Source organism: Anomaloglossus baeobatrachus, chromosome 5, assembly GCF_048569485.1.
Source record: "Anomaloglossus baeobatrachus isolate aAnoBae1 chromosome 5, aAnoBae1.hap1, whole genome shotgun sequence".
NCBI lineage: Eukaryota > Metazoa > Chordata > Amphibia > Anura > Aromobatidae > Anomaloglossus > Anomaloglossus baeobatrachus.
This window is the reverse complement of record NC_134357.1, coordinates 437,681,568-437,705,373: the sequence shown is the minus strand read 5'-3', so window position 1 is coordinate 437,705,373 and position 23,806 is coordinate 437,681,568. Positions and strand designations below refer to the sequence as shown.

At 48.1% G+C, this 23,806-nt stretch overlaps 1 pseudogene; it reads left to right on the top strand.

Moving 5' to 3' along the window:
* LOC142312789 (RNA-binding protein FXR1 pseudogene) overlaps positions 1–14,247 on the top strand; it is a 116,763-nt pseudogene extending 102,516 nt beyond the window's left edge.
* The last annotated feature ends 9,559 nt before the right edge of the window (positions 14,248–23,806 follow it).

The following is a 23,806-nucleotide window of genomic DNA, read 5'->3' as shown; positions in this document are numbered from 1 at the left end:
GGCGTCACATGGGACGATCTATCGTGCGATCACACGAGCGATTGTACCCGCCGCCCGTCGTTTGTGCATCACGGGCCCGTGGCGCACAAAGTCGTTAACCCCCGTCACACGCACTTACCTCCCGGGCGACGTCGCTGTGGGCGGCGAACATCCTCTTCCTGAAGGGGGAGGGACGTTCGGCATCACAGCGACGTCACACGGCAGCCGGCCAATAGAAGCGGAGGGGCGGAGATGAGCGGGACGTAACATCCCGCCCACCTCCTTCCTTCCGCATTGCCGTCGGGACGCAGGTAAGCTGTGTTCGTCGTTCCCAAGGTGTCACACGGAGCGACGTGTGCTGCCACGGGAACGACGAACAACCGGAGCACAGAAGGAGGACTGACATTTTGAAAATGAACGACATGTCAACGAGCAACGATAAGGTGAGTATTTTTGCTCGTTCACCGTCATTCGGAGGTGTCACATGGTACGTTATCTCTGACGATGCCGGATGTGCGTCACTTAACGACGCGACCCCGACGACATATCGCCCGATATATCGTACTGTGTGACGCCGGCATTAGTGTTTCTCTCTCTTCGTGGGCCCGTGGCTTGGAGCAGGAAGCTCAGCCCGGTTTCCGGATAGCAACCAAGGTACACTTCACTAAAAGACTTTCACGGGCACCAGCTGGAGCCCATCGTAGCAGAGATCGGTACTCTGGGGCAGCGCTTGAACTACTTTTGAGTAAAAGACCTAAAACCGCCGCACCTGCCTTTCCCTTACCGGCGCTGTCGCCCAGCGCTGCGACGCCAACGGGGACTACCACCACCACCCCCGTCCGTCCTCCATCATCCTCCTCGGGGTAATCCCGCTCCGCCTTTGGGGAGAGACACCATCCCGGCTGCGACCCTCACCATCAGCCCTGGAGAGCAGCACCCTGGCCGCGTACCACAGATGGGGTCACAATCATAATAGACTTTCCTAACCGTCACTACCACCCCCATTCTCCGTCCTGCCTCCCGTCCACCGCCTTCCCTCTCTCCTGTACGTCTCGGGGTCATGAAACCGGGCCAGGCCAGCCCGTGGCGACGCAGAGGATCTGTACCCCTGACCCAGCGATGTGTGGGGTGAAAACCCCCTCGAGCCCGGGGTGTTACAGAAGAACTTGACTAGCCTGCACAATTGTAGCGTGGCGCGGGCGTTCATCATGGGCGAGGTATGGTTCTCTTATGCCCCTGGCACGCTACATGAAAGTTGGCGTCCTGCTGGGTGTGTGGACTCATGTTGTAAGGGCAGTATGCCCATGCAAGCCGCATGTTGCCAATGGCTTGGGCTTGCCAGGACTAGTTGTTAACCGGTTCGCTAAAGTAGATCACCAGTTTTTTAAAAACAATCTGTTACTTTATAGTAACCTCATAACAACTGTACACAGGAGAAAGAGGGCATATGACTTCTCATACGTTTCTTTATCAACACGAAGTATCTCCAGCACCAGTCACTTCACTCATCCCATTTTAGTTGTTCATGTCCTCATTAGTACTGTACAATTCACCACCACCCAGTTCAACAATACAGTACAGTTCGTGAGAGTCATTCTGTCCTCCCTGCGGTTACGCGTCTTCTCCCTCCCAGAAGGATAATACCAATATGGCCGAACTAAGCTCCTCACCTACTGATGTGCCGCCCCCGTGCCAGCAGCCTGCCGCTGCTCGGGCCCGGACCTTCCGGTGGGTGGCTCGAGGGTCTCTGGACCCGGGGGGTCCCGCGGACATTCCAAATGAAAAGGGTGGGAGGCTGGTGGATGTAGGACGTATATGTACGGGCTGAGCCGTATTAAGTTCGTGCGCCACCCACGGTGTGTGGTGAGGTTGGACACCACCGCTGCAGTTACGGGGCTCCCGGGGGAGATGTTATGCAGCAAGTTGTTAACCCCTCCGTGGGCAGGGATGGTGGCCCCCGGGACCCGTTGGGGTTTGGTGCAGGGAGGTGGGCGACCACAGGGTGCTGATGTACTCACTATTAAGGAAACACACGAGTCTCTGGTAAACCAAGGTGATGGTGGTCGGTGCGCGCAGCCGGCTGCGTTCTGGTTCCCCCACCCAGCTAGTGTTCTCTGTCTTTCTCCTGCACCATTTTAGAACGGTGGACTGCCTGTGCTTGCAACTTCTCGAGTCCGCTCCCTGCTGGATGTGGCCTAAGGAGCCCTTGCCCATAGACGCTGGCCCGTGGGATCTCTGAGCCTTGGCGGTGGCCTTCTATCCCCCTTGGTGGGCTGTTGTCTTCTAATAGGGACTTTGGGTGGGACAGGACCTCTAGTCCTGGCCTCAATCGGTTAATTAACCGGTTCCAGACGCTTCTGGTCCTGGCTTCAGGGTCCGAGTACCCCCCTTGTGTGCTCCGGTTTCCGAGACGGTTCCCCGGGTCGGTACTGGCGGGCTACAACCCTGTCCCGGTCCACCTCGGTTCCACCGAGCCGTCTTCCCGGCTCCTGCAGACGGAGACCGCCGTCTGCCTCCTAGCCAGTAGCACTAGGGCTCCTACCCTGGCGCCGTTCAATTTGGGGGTATTCGCCTCTGCTGGAGCTGGGCACAGCTCCAGCCCACACTCCTCTCCAACTTGAACTCTAACATTCGACTGTTTACTTTCCCGCCCCGGGCTGTCTGGACTCCTCGGTGGGCATCTTCCAACCGCCTGGTTCCGCCCCCTGGTGTGTCCATCTAGCCCTGAGGGGGGTGACTAGGGTTTGAAGGTCGGCTGCTGTTACCTGTGAGGGAAGGTGTTGTGCAGGGGCCTATTTGTGACTACCTGGCCCGGCTAAGGTGTCACACTGACACTTCAGGGACATATGACAAGAGCACTTACAGTTAGGTCCAGAAATATTTGGACAGTGACACAAGTTTTGTTATTTTAGCTGTTTACAAAAACATGCTCAGAAATACAATTATATATATAATTTGGGCTGAAAGTGCACACTCCCAGCTGCAATATGAGAGTTTTCACATCCAAATCGGAGAAAGGGTTTAGGAATCATAGCTCTGTAATGCATAGCCTCCTCTTTTTAAAGGGACCAAAAGTAATTGGACAAGGGACTCTAAGGGCTGCAATTAAGTCTGAAGGTGTCTCCCTCGTTAACCTGTAATCAATGAAGTAGTTAAAAGGTCTGGGGTTGATTACAGGTGTGTGGTTTTGCATTTGGAAGCTGTTGCTGTGACCAGACAACATGCGGTCTAAGGAACTCTCAATTGAGGTGAAGCAGAACATCCTGAGGCTGAAAAAAAAGAAAAAAATCCATCAGAGAGATAGCAGACATGCTTGGAGTAGTAAAATCAACAGTCGGGTACATTCTGAGAAAAAAGGAATTGACTGGTGAGCTTGGGAACTCAAAAAGGCCTGGGCGTCCACGGATGACAACAGTGGTGGATGATCGCCGCATACTTTCTTTGGTGAAGAAGAACCCGTTCACAACATCAACTGAAGTCCAGAACACTCTCAGTGAAGTAGGTGTATCTGTCTCTAAGTCAACAGTAAAGAGAAGACTCCATGAAAGTAAATACAAAGGGTTCACATCTAGATGCAAACCATTCATCAATTCCAAAAATAGACAGGCCAGAGTTAAATTTGCTGAAAAACACCTCATGAAGCCAGCTCAGTTCTGGAAAAGTATTCTATGGACAGATGAGACAAAGATCAACCTGTACCAGAATGATGGGAAGAAAAACGTTTGGAGAAGAAAGGGAACGGCACATGATCCAAGGCACACCACATCCTCTGTAAAACATGGTGGAGGCAACGTGATGGCATGGGCATGCATGGCTTTCAATGGCACTGGGTCACTTGTGTTTATTGATGACATAACAGCAGACAAGAGTAGCCGGATGAATTCTGAAGTGTACCGGGATATACTTTCAGCCCAGATTCAGCCAAATGCCGCAAAGTTGATCGAACAACGCTTCATAGTACAGATGGACAATGAGCCAAAGCTACCCAGGAGTTCATGAGTGCAAAAAAGTGGAACATTCTGCAATGGCCAAGTCAATCACCAGATCTTAACCCAATTGAGCATGCATTTCACTTGCTCAAATCCAGACTTAAGACGGAAAGACCCACAAACAAGCAAGACCTGAAGGCTGCGGCTGTAAAGGCCTGGCAAAGCATTAAGAAGGAGGAAACCCAGCGTTTGGTGATGTCCATGGGTTCCAGACTTAAGGCAGTGATTGCCTCCAAAGGATTCCCAACAAAATATTGAAAATAAAAATATTTTGTTTGGGTTTGGTTTATTTGTCCAATTACTTTTGACCTCCTAAAATGTGGAGTGTTTGTAAAGAAATGTGTACAATTCCTACAATTTCTATCAGATATTTTTGTTCAAACCTTCAAATTAAACGTTACAATCTGCACTTGAATTCTGTTGTAGAGGTTTCATTTCAAATCGAATGTGGTGGCATGCAGAGCCCAACTCGCGAAAATTGTGTCACTGTCCAAATATTTCTAGACCTAACTGTATCTGGTTTCACATCCTATTCTGTTTTGGCCTGTTTAACTTTAAGGAGCTGTTAGCTACTGGGGCCATACTGCTGAATGTCACATTGAGGACCCGTCTCACTCGTACTCTCGGTCAGTCCGCTTAACCAACTCTGCTGGAGCACTGTCTCACTCTATCTCTGGCTCCAGTCTCCTCTAGCAGCAGGGACACCCACGTCATGCAGTCTTGATGGCTAACCAGACCTTAAGTCTTCTCTAGTCACATGCTGGGCCCTATCTGATGTTCCACAGGAAACCGTCACTCTCCCTGCATCCTAGCCACTTCCACTATGGTCTAGTCCCAACATTTTACCCTGACCCTACTGTCAGCATAACATACAATACAACTACATAGCACAATTCACATGACACATTACATGATAATATTTCCTGCATTATTGCAGAAGTAATGTAATGTGAATTATCGCAATTGCTGTCTTCGGGGGTGGGGAACATGACAAGTCCATTCTCTTACATTATCTCCTCCACCCATGTCCCTATGGACCTTGCTTTGTGCACTGGGGCACGGTCATAGGGTACAATTGTGCAAAATACTGTATGTTGCGATTATAAGTAATAAATAATATCTACAGCCAGTCTGCTCCTGTCCTTTGTATTTAAGTGAAGAGTGGACAGCCTAAGACTGGTGATTTTTCTAAATATTACCCAAAAGTGGTCACAAGGATCCCTAATGCCCCAAAATGACCCAACTTTGTAGAACACGTTGTAGGCTTTCAGCATGCAGAGTGGAGTCTCACAACAATCAGTGACCCTCCTTGTTGCAAAAGTGCAAAATCTCACTTGTTATCTCTTTGCATTAACCCAGACTGCCAGATAGAGAAGTGTGATCAGAAAATTAAAATGTATCCACTGCTCCAGAGTTCAGTGGCGGCGTGGTTTACACTGCTCCATCTGACGTTTGGCATTGTGCTTGGTGATGTAAGGCTTACATGCAGCTCCTGGCAGGGGCACAATTTTGTGCTGTAAATGGCGCTTTACACGCTGCAAATTCGTTAACGATGTCGCTAGCGTTTGCACCCGCCTCCGTCGTTTGTGCATGACGGGTAAATCGCTGCCCGTGGCGGACAAAATCGGTAGTGCGTGTCACACGTATGTGACGCCCTGGGCAAGCCAGGGGTCACAGGTCACAACATCACATGCACCCCACATTCCCGGCAGGTACACCTAGGCTAACCTAAAATCCTTGTTGCCTTCCTCCAGGGGCTGATGTCCACACCAGGGCGTGGGCCAGGAGGTTGGCTCCGCCCACCGAGGAGTTCACAGCCCTGGAGGCGGGAAAAACCAGGCAGATCAGAGAGAGTTGAAGTTGAAGTCAGACTAGAGTCTGAGAAGCAGATCAGTTTGAGGGAGTGAAGTAGAAGGAAGTGGTAAAGGAGGACAGTAAGAGTGGCGACAGAAAAGGAACGGTTAAGAAAGCCTGAAGTTGGTCCGGGTGTGTGCCCCGGACTGAGACAGCAAGGTCAGCAGACGGCGGTGATAGTCTGCAGGGGGACTGCTTGGAGGTTGCCGGAAGGACCGCGGACGGGTGGTGACCCGGCGGTACCGGAGCGGTATACGAAGAACAGTCAGCACCAGGGCAGGGGCCTTTCGGATCCCGGCAAGGCTAGGAGTCGCCATAATTTGCCAAATCCGTCAGTGAAGGGGACCTCTGTCTCCTAACAACCAAGTCCCGATTGAAGGCAACAGTCCGACCGTTAAGGGGAGACACCGCCACCGCCAAGGCACCAGTTTCCCAGGGCCAGCGCCTGCGGGCAAGAAAGGGGCTCCTCCGGCTCATGTCCAGGTCGGGGAGCGGGTAACCGGTGGGAACCCATCGCTACCAAAAAGACTTTACATAGGTGCAGGGAAGAGGCCGTCACCGCTAACTGCAGGGAACAGCAGCACCGTAACCATCCGAGGGACCCGTCCAACCAGCCGTTTGTTTACCGAGAACTGTGTCGTGTTTACTGGCTGAGTGAGTACCTCCGTGCCGTGCGGCACAGCGCTGCCCCTGCACCTCCACAGGCCCCATACCCGCCTGTCCACCATACCAACCCCATCACTGGGCCCTAGGAGCACCAAACCCCCTACCCACGGAGGGGCAAATCAACAACTGGCTGCTCCATACCATCACTCCCGGGCTCCCCAGACAGAGCAGCGGTGGTGTCCACTTAATCACCACAACCGTGGGTGGCGTCACGGACAATAAACTATCCCAAAACCCAATCCCCTTTCACTCACGGGCGAGGAGCGCCGCTCGAGTCTCCGGGATCCGGCCCATCGCTCGAGCCACCGAGCAGCAGCAGCAGGCCGCAGCAGCCGCAGCGGCAGCCGGACCCGAGCAGTGGGAGAGCGCGGCGTCTCCTCCTCCGCCCGCGACAACTTGGCGTCACGAACAGGATCTTACCGCTCTGCCGTTGGGTAGAGGTGCGCCTTGTGACCGCCGGAGGTATCCGGCCGGAAAATTTCAGAAGCCGCCATCTTTGGCGCGAAAAGTTCCCGCTCGAGCGTCTTCTCGAGTAGTAGAGGCGCGAAGGCCAAAACCCCGCCCCGAGAGAGGAGGGGCCGGAAAGAGGCTAAGGGGGACGAAATGGCGACTGGTCGCATGTAGCCGCGGCTATAAAAGCAGAGACGCCAGGGCTATGCAGCAATACTGGGTTCCTGGAAGGCACGATTGCCAAGATGTACAACCCAACTCCCAACGAGGAAGCCCCCGCGCCCGGCACGGCGACGTGGTTGAGGGACCGGACCGTCCCGCTGAGTAACCGTCTGCAGGCCCACATGCAACTCCTCCTGGAGGAGTGGGAGACCGACATGGCGGACGTGGTGGCTGCTATGCGGAGACGCGAGGTGGAAGAGGATTTGGAGGAGCGGGTAAGAGACCCACGCCCCTGTATTCCCGAGGGATCGGCCATTGAAGCTGAGGGGCCCGGCCTGCCTCTGCTCACCCTGCCTCTCGCCCCGCTACCCGCGTTAGCTGCTGCCGCCCCACCACTAGGCCCGCTACCTGCCCAACTGGTAACGATACCCTGCCAATCCGCCCCGGCGGACCAACCGGCTGCAGACACTCAGGACGTCCCCGAATTGTTCCCAGGGGAACCGCTAGGACCGCGACCCCTTAATGAAAATGTGCCAGAAGCCCCGGCAGTGATTGTGCCAGACCCCGAGCCCGGGACCGTGGCATGGATGAAAGCCCGGGTGATTCAATTCCACCAACGTCAACAGGATCAGATCTTCAGGATGATGGAGCAGTGGACCAACGAGGTGGAGATGCTGATTGCAACTGCCCCGATGTACGGGAGGGGAACAGATGTAACAGAACCGACTGGTGACCCACGTCCCTATGTCCTACCAGGACCGGCCGCTGCGGCTGAGGGGCCCGGCCTAGTCTCGGCCTATGCATCACCCTTGCCGTTACTTATGAGGCACCTCAGTGTGTACTCGCCTGATCTGTTGCTCCGTTCTACCGCAGAAGGGTCTGAAGTGCTAGACGCTGGAGGCCAGGAGGCTGCGGCAGCTGGCGGTAACCCGCCTGACGCAGGAACAAGAGATGATGACTCCAGCCCCAGCCCCGGGTCCGCTGCTGAGTTTGAAGAGGCAAGTGAGCGTTCCCTCTATGTAGGAGACCCCGTGGTTTTCCATACTCCGCGTACCGGTGGAAATGGGTACTGGGTACCCCTGTCACAGCAGGCATGTCAGTGCATGTTTGATATGCTGGTGGCGGAGGATGAGTCCGCCTCAGCAGAAGAATCTGAGTAAGGCAGCGGAGCACCGTTGCACCGTCCCCGTTGGGACCACCAGTGTGGTTGTTTAAAAAGTTGTGAAAATGAAGAATTGATTACCGAACAGTCACCTGATTGCACCGTGATTTGCAACCGGCCGTTGCCGGCACCGTTGTCCCCGTGGGGATTCCTTAGTTGCATAGGAACTCCTATGGACAAGCCCGTGAACTTGCAGGGCAACCACAGACGCTAGTGGCTTGTAAATAAGTTGTGTTACCGTTACCGTTTCCGCATTTACCGCCTCCGGAGAGGCATGTTGGAGGGAGGGCCCACAGCAGAGCAGGCTGGGGCCCAGCCACCACAGGAACCGGTGGCTACCCTCTGGAGGGGAAGGACAGATCCCGCTCGGGTACCTGGTTCAGGACTGGGGTCAAGGGGTGCTGCCTGGGTTTAGGGGCAGCATCAGGGCCAGGTTACTTGGGTGGGAGAGAGCGGAGACCGTAACCGTTAACCGTTAAAACCGTAACGTTTAAGACATGAACCTCCCGATGTGGGATGATGTTTTTCTACTTGTATATATGTTGCCATTTTTCTTATCTTGCAGAAAAACAAAAGGAAAATAAAACCGGTGTTGGACGGGCAGCCCGAGGACGGTCTGCGTTTTGCTAAGGGGGAATGTGACGCCCTGGGCAAGCCAGGGGTCACAGGTCACAACATCACATGCACCCCACATTCCCGGCAGGTACACCTAGGCTAACCTAAAATCCTTGTTGCCTTCCTCCAGGGGCTGATGTCCACACCAGGGGGTGGGCCAGGGGGTTGGCTCTGCCCACCGAGGAGTTCACAGCCCTGGAGGCGGGAAAAACCAGGCAGATCAGAGAGAGTTGAAGTTGAAGTCAGACTAGAGTCTGAGAAGCAGATCAGTTTGAGGAAGTGAAGTAGAAGGAAGTGGTAAAGGAGGACAGTAAGAGTGGCGACAGAAAAGGAACGGTTAAGAAAGCCTGAAGTTGGTCCGGGTGTGTGCCCCGGACTGAGACAGCAAGGTCAGCAGACGGCGGTGATAGTCTGCAGGGGGACTGCTTGGAGGTTGCCGGAAGGACCGCGGACGGGTGGTGACCCGGCGGTACCAGAGCGGTATACGAAGAACAGTCAGCACCAGGGCAGGGGCCTTTCGGATCCCGGCAAGGCTAGGAGTCGCCATAATTTGCCAAATCCGTCAGTGAAGGGGACCTCTGTCTCCTAACAACCAAGTCCCGATTGAAGGCAACAGTCCGACCGTTAAGGGGAGACACCGCCACTGCCAAGGCACCAGTTTCCCAGGGCCAACGCCTGCGGGCAAGAAAGGGGCTCCTCCGGCTCATGTCCAGGTCGGGGAGCGGGTAACTGGTGGGAACCCATCGCTACCAAAAAGACTTTACATAGGTGCAGGGAAGAGGCCGTCACCGCTAACTGCAGGGAACAGCAGCACCATTACCGTCCGAGGGACCCGTCCAACCAGTCGTTTGTTTACCGAGAACTGTGTCGTGTTTACTGGCTGAGTGAGTACCTCCGTGCCGTGCGGCACAGCGCTGCCCCTGCGCCCCTGCACCTCCACAGGCCCCATACCCGCCTGTCCACCATACCAACCCCATCACTGGGCCCCGGGACCACCAAACCCCCTACCCACAGAGGGGCAAATCAACAACTGGCTGCTCCATACCATCACTCCCGGGCTCCCCAGACAGAGCAGCGGTGGTGTCCACTTAATCACCACAACCGTGGGTGGCGTCACGGACAATAAACTATCCCAAAACCCAATCCCCTTTCACTCACGGGCGAGGAGCGCCGCTCGAGTCTCTGGGATCTGGCCCATCGCTCGAGCCACCGAGCAGCAGCAGCAGGCCGCAGCAGCTGCAGCGGCAGCCGGACCCGAGCAGTGGGAGAGCGCGGCGTCCCCTCCTCCGCCCGCGACACGTACTTACCTTCCTAACGACGTTGCTGTGACCGACAAACAACCTCTTCTCTAAGGGGGCGGTTCGTGCAGGCGTCACAGCAACGTCACACAGAAGGCCACCATTGGAAGTGGAGGGGCGGAGAGCAGCCGCATGAACGACACTCCCACCTCATTACCGGAGGACGCAGGTACACTGTTGTTCGTCGTTCCCGGGGTGTCACACATAGCGATGTGTGCTGCCTCAGGAACGATGAACAACCTGCGTCCCAGAAGATCAATGACATTTTGGAAATGAATGACGTGTCACGATCAACGATGTGGTGAGTAGTTTTGATCGTTAGCAGTCGCTCGTACCTGTCACACGCAACCACGTCGCTAACGAGGCCGGATGTGCGTCACAAATTCTGTGTCTCCAACGTCATCTTGTTAGCGATTTCGTTGCATGTAAAGCCCCCTTTAGTGCCAGACGTGTTTTGGATTCTGCACACATGGAGTCAGCAGAGCAATTTTGAGTTCTACAGCCTTTATACCCTGTTCCACCATCTTTACGTGGTCCCAGTTTGTGGGTTAGTTGTTGCGATTCCTTCCACTTTTCCAAAATCTCATTCACACTTGATGGTGGAATATTTAGGAAGAAAGAAATGTCATGAACTAATTTGTTACACCGGTATCGTCCTATTACAAGTCCGCGCTGGTATCAATGAGCCCTTTTAGAATGAGCCATTCTATCACACATGTTAATAAAGACAAACAACGAGGGGCTGGATGTTATTTGGTAATGGGACTGACTGAAAAACCTGAATTCACTATTTCAGGCCCCCTTCACACGTCCGTGAAACACGTGCGTGTTTGTTCCGTTTCTGTATATACCAGAGACACGGACAAAACATGCACCAATGTTAATCTATGTTTGAGGTCACACGTACGTTATTTCATAATGTCCGTGTGTGCGTGTCCGTGATCCGTATGTGTTTCCGTGTTGAACGGAAGCAGTTCCGTTTTCTGCACGGAGCACGCACACATGGACCCAATGAAAGTCTATGGGTATGTTTGCACACGTTAGTAAACACGTCTGCATCTCCCTATGGCCCGTGTCCGTTTGGTGTTTTTTTCTAGCGATGTCGGTCATTCTTTCTATTTCTGTGTATGTCATTCAATCTCCCTCAGTCCGTCGGTCGGTCCCTCTCTCACAGTCTGTCGGTCAGTCTCCCCCCTCTCTCATACTTACCGTTCCACAATCTCCGGTGCGGCGCTGCACTGCTGTTAAAAAAAACTCCGGCAGATTTTACTATTTTGAAAAAGCCGGCCGCTCATTAAACAATCTCGTATTCCCTGCTTTCCCCGCCCACCGGCGTCTATGATTAGTTGTAGTTATACACGCCCACACGCTGAGTGACAGCTGTCTCACTGCAACCAATCACAGCCGCCGGTGGGCGTGTCACTATGGAGCAGAGAAATAAATAAAGAATTAAAAAAAGAACGACATGCGGTCCCCCCCATTTTGATACCAGCCAGGATAAAGCCACACATCTGAGGGCTGGTATTCTCAGGATGGGGTGCTCCACGTTATGGGGAGCACCCCAGCCTAACAATATCAGCCAGCAGCCGCCCAGAATTGCCGCATCCATTAGATGCGATAGTTCTGGGACTCTACCCGGCTCTTCACGATTTGCCCTGGTGCGTTGGCAATCGGGGTAATAAGGAGTTATTGGCAGCCCATAGCTGCCAATAAGTCCTAGATTAATCATTGCAGGCGTCTATGAGACACCCCCAATGATTAATCTGTAAGTTACAGTAAATAAACACACACAGTGAAAAAATCCTTTATTTGAAAAAATAAACACTACAAAAAACCCGCGTTCACCAATTTATTAAGCCCCAAAAACCCCTCCAGGTCCGGCGTAATCCACGGAGTTCTCTCGTCGCTTCCAGCTCTGCTACATGAAGGTGACAGGAGCTGCAGAAGAACACTGCCACTCCTGTCACCTCCACGCATCAACTGAGGTGAGTATCGCGATCAGCTGAGCTATCACTGAGGTTATTCGCGGCCACCGCTGGATCCTCCAACTGTGACAGCAAGTCGCCCGAGTGACAGCGATGAAGTCACAGGTGAGTTGCGGTCTCGGGTGGAGGATCCAGCTAGCCACGGCTAATCGCGCTGCTCACTACAGTCACTCAGGGGATTAGCGGTCACCGGTGAGTCCTTCACGGGTGACCGCTAATCAGTACGCGACACATACAGAGCCGCAAGATGACAATGAAGTCGGGTGAAGTTCACCCGAGTTCATTCTCAGCGCGCGACTCTGTCTGCTGTCAGCGGGTATGCATCAATGACATGTTACATCACACACGGACATTTCACACGGACAACACACACACACGTCAGTTAAGTTTCACACGCACACACGGACATTACACACGCACACACGGCTAGCATACGCAGTTCACATAGATGCAACACAGACCTTAAAAACGGACACAAAAACGGGACACGGACACGAAAAACGTCTCGTAACACACGTGCGTGTATTTTCACGGACATGTGAAGGGGGCCTCAAGGGAATCTGTCCTGAGGATCAACCCTTCTCAGCTGTCTATATGGGCATGTAGATTATAGTAAACTGAATAAAATGATACCTTGATATCTGGGATTCAATGTCTTATTCCCAAAAATTCCATGTTTCTCTGAGAGAAGAACGATAGGGACTTTTTTTTAAATGAAAGTATATTGTAATAATTTGATCCCTTTTCTATTAAATAGATAGACATTTAGGATTAAAACCAATGTTAGTGTTGGACCACCCCTTTAAACTATTGTGTATGGGGCCCCTTAATTTAATCTATTTATCGTGTATAGGGCCCTTTAATTTAGTCAGGTTCCTGGATATAAACAAAAACTTTTATGCACATACTATATAGATCAAAGAAATTATCCTGACAGCCATGTTCTTATAAAGCGAGCAGAATGTAGCCGCTTGTTCTTCCAATTAGGACTCACACAGTCCAAACTATTAGTACTCCTATATTCCTGATGTGATAGTTTTCTTTTCAGGTCACCCTGTCTTCTACTCGGAGTAACTACCTGGATGATCTGGAAGAAAGCAGAATCCGAGTAATAACACCACTCACAGATGATTGTGGAATATTTAAGAGGGGAGAAATTTCACGATCTGACGTACAGGACTACGCTGGTATCAGTGAGACATTCTATCACAAATGTTACTAAATGCAGACGGCATAGGGGGTCGGATGCAGGGTTGCCAACCGTCCAGAAATTCCAGGACAGTCAGAGCAAAAAAGTGTCCAATTTTTACTGTCTGTAATAAAAATGTAAGACGTTTGAGATTTTTGCGAAACTGAAGAAACTCATGCAGATTATTTAGCCTGTAATTATCATTTTACAGTGAATAAAGCTAATGTCTTCATATCAGAACTACGGGCTGTAGACATTGTTCGTCACTTATAAATATCATTTATTATGATTTTCTATGTGTCCATAAAAAATATTATCTGTCCCTGATTTTATGATAAGACTAGCTGTAGTACCCAGGCATTGCCCGGGATAGTAACTGTCTCTCTGTCTCTCTCCCAGTCTCTGTGTGTCTGTCTCTACGTGTCTGTCTCTACGTGTCTGTCTCTACGTGTCTGTCTCTGTGTGTCTGTCTCTGTGTGTCTGTCTCTGTGTGTCTGTCTCTGTGTCTGTCTGTCTTTTTCTGTCTCTGTCTGTTTTTGTCTGTCTGTCTGTCTCTATCTCTCTGTCTCTTTCTGTCTGTCTGTCTCTTTCCACGTCTGTCTCTTTCCCCGTCAGCAGGCAGCCCCAGAAGAGAGAAGACAGAAGAAAGAAGACCCCGCAGTCATACTTACCAGACGCCGACCAGGAGCAGGTGAGCGCATCAAGGTCCTGTGGCGGAACATACACACACAAATCAGATCGCATACACAAATCAGATCGCATACACATACACACATGAGAATGTAATGTTTAAGAAAAGTGCCTTCCGTAAGGGAAGATTGAGAATATACTTCGATGTACATATGTTATTATAATTGTAATTGTGTTTTTACCTTATTCTACAGTTCCTGTTCAATAAATGTTGGTGGTCGGACAGCCCGCGGACGGTCTGTATTAAACCAAGGGGGAATGTGACGCCCTGGCAAAACCAGGTAGTCACACATAGGCCCCCGCATAACACCTTCCCTCACCTAGGTAACACACAGCTGACCTGAAACCCTAGTCACCCCCCCTTAGGGCAAGACAGGCACACCAGTGGGCGGGACCAGGCGGTAAGGGAACGCCCACCTAGGTGTCTAGACAGCCCGGGGCAGGAAAATAAGCAGTTAAGCTTTAGATTAAGTTTGTAGTTCAAGTGGAGAGGAGTGTGGGCTGGAGCTAGGTGTAGCTCCAGCAGAGGAAGTTCAAGTTGAACGGTGCCAGGGTCGGAGCCCTGGTACCTTGGCTAGGTGGTAGACGGTGGTCTTCATCAGCAGGAGACAGGAAGACGGCTCGGCAGATCCGAGGAGGACCGGAGAAATTCCCTCAAATAGTCCAAGCTGCCTGCGGCAGGACGCAGACACCAGGAGGACCTCCAAGTGCCCCACCCCAGGGAGGACCCACATACACCAGAGTGCAAAGGTGGTAGAGTGGCACCAGGTTGGCTGGCACAGCTATAAGGACATGGATGCACCTGGGATCCAGCACGTCCCCAGGGCGCGAATCCAGTAAGTAAAGACAATCAAACTGCACTCTCTGTCTGGACTGCTTCATTACGCTGCGCCTCCAAGTTAACCCTTCACCAACCCCTGGGGAAAAGCCCTGCTCATGGAGGGCTCCACCATCCACGCTGTCCCCATCCATCCTCCCCAGTGGGAACCCTACTATCCCTGGCCGCGAGTGGCGTAGTCTGACTTTATTTTTATTTTTCATTTAAAACTGTTCAACGGTGCCCCTGGGTCCAGGACCCCTCGAGACACGGACCACCCGGATCCAAGCAGCTCGGCTGCCCCGGGGCGTGACACAAGCATAGCTCCCAAATGTCCCGGATTCAGTAGGACTGTCCTGATTTGAGGACTCAATCCCGCTGTCCTGGCAGTCAGGACTTTGTCTCAATTTCCTCTCACCTCTCCTTGCTGGCGCTGTAGCTCCTCTTCCTCGAGGGCAAAGCCATCATATCTCTGCATGTTTATAAATCAAATAAACAATACTTTTCTCTGCTCTTCTCAAGACTTGAACCTGTAAAACTACCCAGACAGAGAGATAGTGGAATTTGATAATCTTGACCTGTAGTGCAGGCAGGGAACCCGGAAGCAGATAATACAGGTACACAGAGATACATCTACCTCACCTTCATCTTTATTCAAACACACCTGTGCAGTAATTAATTCACCCCATGATCTATATGGGTATGGAATCCTTGAACGAACATTCATTGAGTGATTAAAGGGTATGTCTGGGACTTTGAAAAATAAAAAAAATGTGCAAAAGTGTTACCAGCAGGTAATTGTGTCCAGCGCCGTCCTTTGCTGGCACAGAGCAGTCACAGATTGACGTTGTGTAAAGGCAGGATAGCCAACATCATGCTGGTTGACAGCTGGCTCCCCCAGTTAGGCAGCAAGGAGTCGGCTGTCAATCAGCAGGTTGTTGGCTGTCCTGCCCCATCTATAAAGCAGAGCAGAAAAGAAGTCTCCGCTCTGCTGAAGAAATCATTGTATCACCGGCAGGAATCGTCTGTGAATGCTCTGTGTCAGCGAAGAACGGTGTCGGGTACAATAGGCTGGTAGGGAGCAACTACCTGCCTGTTAGTGCTTAAGCCCTTTTTTTTCCTCCAAAGTCTCGGATATACCTTTTAAGGCATATGTAAAGGAGAAGAAACAGATCACCAGAGGAAATGTTAGGAGTAGCAGTGCACAGATAACATGATTCGGCTCACATTTATACGGCAAAAATTGAAGATGAAAAAAATCCAGCACCAGCGTATAAAATTTAGAAATTTCTTAGTATAAAATTAAAACGCACATAATAAAAAATATATTAGGGCATGTACAGAGCAAAGAAACGTCAACGCATTTCAAGCAAAAAAAGCTCTTAATCATCCCCAATATATACCTTTTAAGGATAGTAAAGGTCAGAAACATATTGCTTTTGATGTACCACTGTGCTAATTCACATATTTTTCCTACTTGGAATTTAACATGGATCAATAAATTATATTTTTTATGGATTTTTGATGAATAAGACTAGTATTGATTTCCTTTGGAATACATAATATAGAGATACATCTGTACACAGCAGTGTACTTCTATGGACCTGTATTCTAGAAGTGAAGAAATAATTAGATTGTTTTGTTCCTATAAAAAAAAATAATAATAATAATAATTGCAAAAATGACAAAAAATTTAATTTTCTCTTTTTTTTGTGAGTGTCCATGGGAGCTGAACCGGCCAACTCTACAGTTGCAGGAAGGAACTGAATCTTAGAACTGCAGGGTTTGTAGAACTTTCAATTCTTGATCAGCATTGCAGGCTTTGACTTCACAGGCAGATTATACTGGTACATAGAGATACACTGCTATCTATGTACAATGTATCTCTATAGTCCTGTATTCTAGATAGAGAATAAAATAGAGATTTTTTTTCTTCCTATTGAATTACTAAAAAATAATAAAAAAACAATTAAAACAATGACATTTTAATACCCTATTTTTAATTTTTTAAAATAATTTTAAACATTACAAATCAGCAAATAAATAACATATTTGGTCTCCCTGTAATTAGGACAACCCACACAACCCAGCGATCAAATTATTTACCGGTATGTTGACTCGAAAATTGCGTAAAATCATGGCATAATTATTTTTCTCTGTTACATTCATAAAAAAGTAATAAAAATATAACATTAATAAATGCTGCATTTTTTTAATAATTAACCCCAAAGAAAAAGAAAATGCAAGCCCATGAAATAAAAACAATTTTATTGATAAAATATTAAAAACTAAGAAAAAGCATAACAATGAGAAAAAAAACAGGCAGGGGACAAAATAGGTACAGTTAGGTCCAGAAATATTTGGACAGTGACACAATTTTCGCGAGTTGGGCTCTGCATGCCACCACATTGGATTTGAAATGAAACCTCTACAACAGAATTCAAGTGCAGATTGTAACGTTTAATTTGAAGGTTTGAACAAAAATATCTGATAGAAATTGTAGGAATTGTACACATTTCTTTACAAACACTCCACATTTTAGGAGGTCAAAAGTAATTGGACAAATAAACCAAACCCAAACAAAATATTTTTATTTTCAATATTTTGTTGCAAATCCTTTGGAGGCAATCACTGCCTTAAGTCTGGAACCCATGGACATCACCAAACGCTGGGTTTCCTCCTTCTTAATGCTTTGCCAGGCCTTTACAGCCGCAGCCTTCAGGTCTTGCTTGTTTGTGGGTCTTTCCGTCTTAAGTCTGGATTTGAGCAAGTGAAATGCATGCTCAATTGGGTTAAGATCTGGTGATTGACTTGGCCATTGCAGAATGTTCCACTTTTTTGCACTCATGAACTCCTGGGTAGCTTTGGCTGTATGCTTGGGGTCATTTTCCATCTGTACTATGAAGCGCCGTCCGATCAACTTTGCGGCATTTGGCTGAATCTGGGCTGAAAGTATATCCCGGTACACTTCAGAATTCATCCGGCTACTCTTGTCTGCTGTTATGTCATCAATAAACACAAGTGACCCAGTGCCATTGAAAGCCATGCATGCCCATGCCATCACGTTGCCTCCACCATGTTTTACAGAGGATGTGGTGTGCCTTGGATCATGTGCCGTTCCCTTTCTTCTCCAAACTTTTTTCTTCCCATCATTCTGGTACAGGTTGATCTTTGTCTCATCTGTCCATAGAATACTTTTCCAGAACTGAGCTGGCTTCATGAGGTGTTTTTCAGCAAATTTAACTCTGGCCTGTCTATTTTTGGAATTGATGAATGGTTTGCATCTAGATGTGAACCCTTTGTATTTACTTTCATGGAGTCTTCTCTTTACTGTTGACTTAGAGACAGATACACCTACTTCACTGAGAGTGTTCTGGACTTCAGTTGATGTTGTGAACGGGTTCTTCTTCCCCAAAGAAAGTATGCGGCGATCATCCACCACTGTTGTCATCCGTGGACGCCCAGGCCTTTTTGAGTTCCCAAGCTCACCAGTCAATTCCTTTTTTCTCAGAATGTACCCGACTGTTGATTTTGCTACTCCAAGCATGTCTGCTATCTCTCTGATGGATTTTTTCTTTTTTTTCAGCCTCAGGATGTTCTGCTTCACCTCAATTGAGAGTTCCTTAGACCGCATGTTGTCTGGTCACAGCAACAGCTTCCAAATGCAAAACCACACACCTGTAATCAACCCCAGACCTTTTAACTACTTCATTGATTACAGGTTAACTAGGGAGACGCCTTCAGAGTTAATTGCAGCCCTTAGAGTCCCTTGTCCAATTACTTTTGGTCCCTTGAAAAAGAGGAGGCTATGCATTACAGAGCTATGATTCCTAAACCCTTTCTCCGATTTGGATGTGAAAACTCTCATATTGCAGCTGGGAGTGTGCACTTTCAGCCCATATTATATATAATTGTATTTCTGAACATGTTTTTGTAAACAGCTAAAATAACAAAACTTGTGTCACTGTCCAAATATTTCTGGACCTAACTGTAAATGGGGGACACCAGGCAATTATGCCTATGTAACTACCTTGATTACTAACATACAACTCAGGGGTATAATGCAGTGATCAAAATAGCATACGTATTGACATCATATAGCCGAAAATATGTGGCTGGATCCGACCAAGATAAGACCCATTTGGAGAAGTGCAGATGGACAGAAACAAAATTCCCTGTATCAGCATAGAACATAAGGCCTCTGTCACACGCCCGTGAAAATCACGCACGTGTTTTACGGACGTGTCAGAGGTGCGTTTTCTCCTCCGTATGCCATGTTTATGGCACTACGTGTGTTCTCGGTGTGTTATCCGTGATAACACACGGGAATGGGAACTTTCTGCTCACCTGTCCCTGGCATCGCTGTCCTTGGTGCTGATCTTCGGTCTCCGCTCCTGCCGACTCCCCGCTGCTGCTGCTTCTGGCCGCAGTGAAGTGAATATTAAATGAGCATAATGAGCGGTGGTCGGCAGCAAGTGACAGCAGCGGCAGAGACAGGAGGGCTGGAGAAGGTGAGTAAAGATTTGTTATTTTTTTCTCTGACACGTGAGTTTTCTCCGGCGCGTGGTACACCCGCGTGGTACAGGTGCGGGCCGTGTGACACCCGTGATGCCGGAGAAAAACGGACATGTCAGCGTGAGAAACACACGGACACACGTAACCACGGAACGGACACACGTTCCGTTCCAAAATACTTACGTGTGTCCAAACCATTAGGAATACATAAGTCCACGTGTGTACGTGTCTCTTAAACAGAACAACAGAAGAGATGCTAAGTGCAATGGCCAATGTGGCTTATGAGCAGAACAATAAATAGCAAAGATTAAGTAATGCGCATCCTAATCAATACCCTCAAGGATAGAACAGAGGCATGAGGGAGTAGAGGAGCAGGGTCCCACCGCACCCAACAACCCAACAAAAGCAACATGTCATATAGTGAAGCTTATATAAAAATGAAAACGTTCTGGCTGCTACAACTATGACTGAATTAACAAAAAATAAATTTGATATCACACCAATCCTGAAATATCAAAAGCTAAGCCGGAAGGTAAGGGATCCTCAGCCTCCCGTCCAGCCGCCGGGAACCACTGACCTGGACGCTGGACTGGAGTCACATGAATCAATCAGCTCATCTCTAGTCCCAACTGTCCCGGAAACAGTGCGGTCTCGGCATCTACTGAATGTCCCTCACTGCCACTGCCCCTTTGACATCTCCTTCTGCCAGGATATAAAGAAATGGTAAATGGGTATGGCTAGGGGCGTGGTCAAAACTTGCCACAGTTCACATTGCGAGCCACATAATTTGTCTGTCTTTCTGTTCTTACAAAGTTGGGAAGTATGGACAAGTCTTTATTTTCAATGTGCACCATGTAATGCTTAAATTCCCAGGTAGAGGTGCTAAAGGGAAATTAAAGTGTTTCCCCCAAATTTAAAAGTTATTTCCAATCTTACTTATTATTGGGGGTTCTACCAAAGGGACCCACAGCAAACTCAAATACAGGCTCATCTGAATGGAATGAGGGTCGTGGTCGAGCATGAGTACCTCAATTCATTGTCTATAGGACTGCAGGATGGTCGAGCATGAGTACCTATATTCATTGTCTATAGAACTGCAGGGTGTCCAAGTTTTAGTATCTCTTCATTGTCTATAGAACTTCAGGATGGTTGAGCATGAGTACCTATATTCATTGTCTATAGAACTGCAGGAATAGTTGAGTAGGAGTACTTCTATTATTGTTTATTGAATTGCATGTATAGTAGAGTGTTGTACTTGGCTTTCTCTGGCAGATCCATATACACCGTGTGCAGAATTATTAGGCAAGTTGTATTTTAGAGGATTTTTTTTATTATTGATCAACAACTATGTTCTCAATCAACCGAAAAGACTCATAAATATCAAAGCTTAATTTTTTGGAAGTTGGAGTGTTTGGTTTTTTTTTTAGATTTGTCTATCTTAGGATGATATCTGTTTGTGCAGGTAACTATTACTGTGCAGACTTATTAGGCAACTGAATAAAACCCAAATATATTCCCATCTCACGTGTTTATTTTCACCAGGTAAACCAATAGAACTGCACAAAATTTAGAAATAAACATTTCTGACATGCAAAACAAAACCCCAAAAAATTTGTGACCAATATAGCCACCTTTCTTTATGATGACACTCAACAGCCTACCATCCATAGATTCTTCAGTTGCTTGATCTGTTTACGATCAACATTGCATACAGCAGCCACCACAGCCTCCCAGACACTGTTCCGAGAGGTGTACTGTTTTCCCTCCCTGTAGATCTTACATTTTATGAGAGACCACAGGTTCTCTATGGGGTTCAGATCAGGTTAACAAGGGGGGCCATGTCATTATTTTTTCATCTTTTAGACCTTTACTGGCCAGTCACGCTGTGGAGTAGTTGGATGCATGTGATGGAGCATTGTCCTGCATGAAAATAATGTTTTTCTTGAACGATGTTAACAATGTATGTAAAGCGCTGTGGAATTAATAACGCTATGTAAATGAATAAAAATTATAAAAAAAAAATTATACAATGAATTATTATAATTAATTAATTATAACGATACAGATTTCTTCCTGTATCACTGCTTAAAGAAGTTGTCTTCCAGAAACTGGCAGTAGATCTGGGAGTTGAGCTTCACTCCATCCTCAACCCGAAAAGGTCCCACAAGTTTATCTTTGATGATACCAGCCCATACCAGTACCCCACCTCCATCTTGCTGGCGTCTGAGTCGGAGTGGAGCTCTCTGACCTTTACTGATCCAGCCTCTGGCCCATCCATCTGGCCCATCAAGAGTCACTCTCATTTCATCAGTCCATAAAACCTTTGAAAAATAAGTCTTAAGATATTTCTTGGCTCAGTCTTGACATTTTATCTTATGTTTCTTGGTCAAAGATGGTCGTTTTACAGCCTTCCTTACCTTGGCCATGTCCCTGAGTATGGCACACCTTGTGCTTTTTGATACTCCAGTAACTTTGCAGCTCTGAAATATGGCCAAACTGGTGGCAAATGGCATCTTGGCAGCTTCATGGTTGATTTTCCTCAATTCATGGGCAGTTATTTTGCGCCTTTTTTGCCCAACACGTTTCTTGCGACCCTGTTGGCTATTTGCCACGAAACGCTTGATTGTTCGGTGATCACGCTTCAAAAGTTTGGCAATTTCAAGACTGCTGCATCCCTCTGCAAGACATCTCACAATTTTGGACTTTTCAGAGCCCGTCAAATCTTTCTTCTGTCCCATTTTGCCAAAGGAAATGAAGTTGCCTAATAATTAAGCACACCTTATATAGGGTGTTGATGTCATTACACCAGACCCCTCCTCATTACAGAGATGAACATCACCTGATTTACTTAATTGGTAGTTGGCTCTCAAGGCTATACAGCTTGGAGTAGGACAACATGTATAAAAATTATCATGTGATCAAAATACTCATTTACCTAATAATTCTGCGCACAGTGTACTATGAATAGAGCGGAGTTTAGCATTCTCGATCTCAACTCCATTTACACAAGGGTCTAAAGAGGGACCCAAAAAAATGGATCCATAGCAATTACAAGGTTATCCCCTTCTTATAAAAAAGGGATGACTTTCAATCTTGGAAAAAATCCTTTAATAGGTCTGGGAAATGCAGGCGTTATTGGGTCCTCCAAAGAGAGAGACACTTTGTAGCTCGTCTTCACTTAATAGATGAGAGTTCTGATTGTGAGATCGTCTATCTCTCTAAAGCCCATCATTTTTTCTGAAGCTGTCAGAGGCGTTCTCACTTCATGTACGGTATACTTTGACTTTTTTTGGGGATTCGTTCCTGTACATCACTGAGAACATTCAGTTATTATAATCAATAACAATCAGCAAAACTTCAGATAAAAAACACTCCGGGAATCCAAGTCATTACTTCACGAAAGAGCAAACTAAACACTTGTTGGAAAACACTGATTAGACAGATCTCTTCAAGCCTCATACTAAATTCATCATTTCAGCATGACTAGTGTCAGATGGATGGTTTTGTTTTTCAGGACGTCAGGAAGGTGCTTGTTCTGTCATATTAGGTGGCCCACTAATTGACTTCATATTAAGAGAACCTTACCCCAAAACATTTACCCCTTAGAGAATCTTAATATAGATAAATGCTGTATTAAAGGGGTTTTCCAGACTTAATAATAATAATAATAATAATATTATTATTATTATATTATGGATACCCATCTACCCATCATCCTGACAGATTTGTTTTCAGCCCCGGCAGCAGCCAGAAGTAAACAGTCAAATGAGTCCAAAATCACAAGCTCCATCTAATATATAAAGCTGAATGTAGGTGAGTGTGTGTGTGTGTGTGTGTGTGTGTGTGTGTGTGTGTGTGTGTGTGTGTGTGTGTCCGGGATTGGCATCTGCACCGTCGTAGCTACAGCCACAAAATTAAGCACACTCACACGTCTGGACCCTGAGAGCATCATAGGCTATTTTGTGAGGCGAAATTTTAACCCCGCGCCTTCCAATTTACCAATCAATTTTACCCCTATCTACATAATGGGGAAAAAGTGAAACGAAAAGTGTATCCGCACCGTCACATTTACAATCACAAAATTTTGCACACCTCATGTGGCCCAGGGAACGTCTTAGACTATGTTTTTACAGGAAAATTTAACCCCGCGCATTACAGTTACTCTCCAAGAAACATGGCTCCATTAAAGTAAATGGAGCCTGGAACTATAGGTTATTAGTAGGAGCTGTGATTGGTTGCTATAGGAACAAAAGACATTCATAGTATAAGAGGCTTATATGTGAGGTAATAAGATGTCGGTGGGGAGACCGAGATAGAGAGAGACAGACAGAGACTGACAGAGAGACAGACAGAGACAGACATAGAGACAGACAGAGAAAGAGACAGACAGGGAAAGAGACAGACGGGGAAAGAGACAGACAGGGAAAGACCTGGA